Raw genomic sequence first — 2500 nt, forward strand, 5'->3', positions numbered from 1 at the left:
ATTTTCGCAACAATGCGCTTTTCCTTTTCCACGACCCCTACACACACTACTACTCTGATGCCATTCGGACACTGCTCAGTTCGGAAGTCCAGCGCTGTTGTACTGCGAGGACACTTGGTCGGGAGTAGCCACTTCTTGAATCCAAAGACCGTCGCCATTTTTAATGGGTATAAAGCCATGAGGTGGAGGCGCTGTGGGGTTTTCTAAAGTGTTTCTAATCAGCCACTTTACACTGACACCTGTAGTTTCTCTGTTGTGAGTGTGATCGTGCTCTGTAGTCAGCCAGTAGCATAGTGCTAACTGCAGAAAACCAAGATGCTAAACGCTATATGTTGCCTTAGACTTTAATGTTGCATACGGAAGAGCTTTTGTGTTCCATCTGTACAGTCACAATTCGAGCTCATCACTGTTCCCAATCACTTCACTCACTGTGACTTCACATGTCGCTGGGCTGGTGGCCTTGCGAGTTTTCTGCTTCTGTTCTTTTATTTAGGAACTGTTCATTTACAGAAAATTTACCTTCATTTTTAAGTGTCACGCTGTAAATTTTATTGATGGATAGATGCAGGTTATAGATCTACATTAAAGGTACATACGATACAAGTACCACGCCAGCGACAGGGAAAGCTCCAACTTAGGACTCTCTTATTTCTGAGAGTGCACTCTAGTGATGGAGACAGTCTCTCTCTCTCTTTCCCTTTATGTCTCTCCATCTGTCTAGTCATCCATTCATCTCTCTCTGTCTATAAATTCATCTGTCTGTGGCTCTCTCACTCTATCTGTTCATCTATTCATCTCTGTCTCGTTCTCTGTCTGTCTATTCAACCACTCATCATTCTTTTTTCCCTCTATCTCTCACTCTGTCTATATATCTATCTATTTCTGTCTACTCATATCTCTCTCTCTCTCTCTCTCTCTCTCTCTCTCATCAGTGCTTGTTTTTTTTGTGATCAGCTCTGAGTTTATTATTTGTACAGTTCTAATTTTACCCACTCATTGATGATGATGATGATGAAGATGAAGATGATGATGATGCAACGGGAAATCGAAGCAATATGTAATTTATGGACCTTCTTCAGTACAAGCCGACAGTGTTGCGCGTTATGAAATGTATTATTATTATTTTTATTTTTTTTATTTTTTTTTTTTTTTAATATGCATTATGTGTGTGTCCGTACACATTGAGAGCTCATCTGTTCACGCGCCTCGGTATTTCTGATCTTTAGTGTGTGAGCGTTTTATGCAAAACTTAAAAAAAAAAAAGAAAAGAAAAAAAAGGGTTTATGCAAGTGGGCAGATTAATGCGGCTTCGCGGATGCTGTTTGATGTTTGGAAAAATAATAATAAATAAATGACTGTTGTAAATAAAGAATTCTGTTTAAAAACGAAAAGTATGAAGTGAAGTTTTTTTCAGTGTTTGCGCGCGCGCGCGCGTGTGTCTGCATGCGTGAGCGGCGCGTGCGCTTTCTGCAGCAACCGAGGAAGCGCGTGCTTGAAATAATTAGAAGAATGATTGTCTCATTACAATTAATCAAAACTGCTTTTCTATTTTAACCCGCATTTATTTGAAAAACATTGGAAATATAATAAGTGTAATAATTATTTTTTTTCTTTTTGGAATTTTTTTTTTTTTTTACATTAAATTAAAACAAATTAAACATATGACAATACATATAAATTAACATTAAGTATTGCATTAAATGTCCTATGCAACTCTAAGTTGTTCAGTTATTTTCTATCCTAATATATTTATATTCCCCTTATTTTATTGTTTTGTTTATAAAGCTTTGTGTTTTTGATATAATTATTTAAAATAAATAAATAAAAACAGTATTTTAACTGTAATTTTACACCCATGCTGGACTGATGAACTGCAGTTAAACAGACCTGTTTTAGTTAAAAGAATGGCATCAGCAAATAAGAAAAAAAAAATAAAGACAAAAAAAGAGAGAAAAAAGTCTATGGGTGAGTGGGATCTCAGTTGACATCTCGAGTTGGTCAGTGTTTTAGGGATGATAATAATAATAATAAATGTATATAAAATAATATGAAAACCACAATAACGGTTTTCCAAGCTTGATTTCTTTCTTTCATTTATTTATTCCATCTTTCTTTTTTTTATGCATTCCTTATTTGTCCTTATTTCTTTCATTTATTCTTCTTTAATTATTCATCCAGTCTTTTTTTTTACATAATTTAATTCGTTTTGATTTAATCATTCGTTCAGTCATTCAATATACATTTTACTCATTCGTTCGTTCTCTTTTCTTTCTATTATTCATTCATTCTTTCTTTCAATTTTTCGTTCATCCATACATGCTGGTGTTTAATATAAACGATGCAGTAAAACATAAAGTGGTTGAAATGCATTCATTTAAAATTGTTATGTAAAAATCAGTGTTTTCTGATCTGGTTTAAATAAACACATAAATCACATGATCATATTAACGTTTTTTTTTTTTTGTGGTGTTCATTTTTCAACACCAAAATATATGTTAAC

The 2500-nt window shown here is 34.0% G+C and overlaps 1 protein-coding gene across 6 annotated transcripts in view; it reads left to right on the plus strand.

Annotated features, from left to right (window-relative positions):
• Positions 1–1391, plus strand: part of ncoa2 (nuclear receptor coactivator 2) — a 68472-nt gene extending 67081 nt beyond the window's left edge. For all 6 annotated transcript variants that reach the window (XM_083530257.1, XM_083530256.1, XM_083530252.1 and 3 more), the window contains one exon: positions 1–1391. This exon is cut by the window's left edge and continues 3406 nt beyond it. The gene's annotated coding sequence lies outside the window, so the exon portion shown is untranslated.
• Positions 1392–2500: the final 1109 nt, after the last annotated feature.

The sequence above is a fragment of the Silurus aristotelis genome (assembly GCF_946808225.1).
Source record: "Silurus aristotelis genome assembly, chromosome: 25".
In the NCBI taxonomy this organism is placed as follows: domain Eukaryota; kingdom Metazoa; phylum Chordata; class Actinopteri; order Siluriformes; family Siluridae; genus Silurus; species Silurus aristotelis.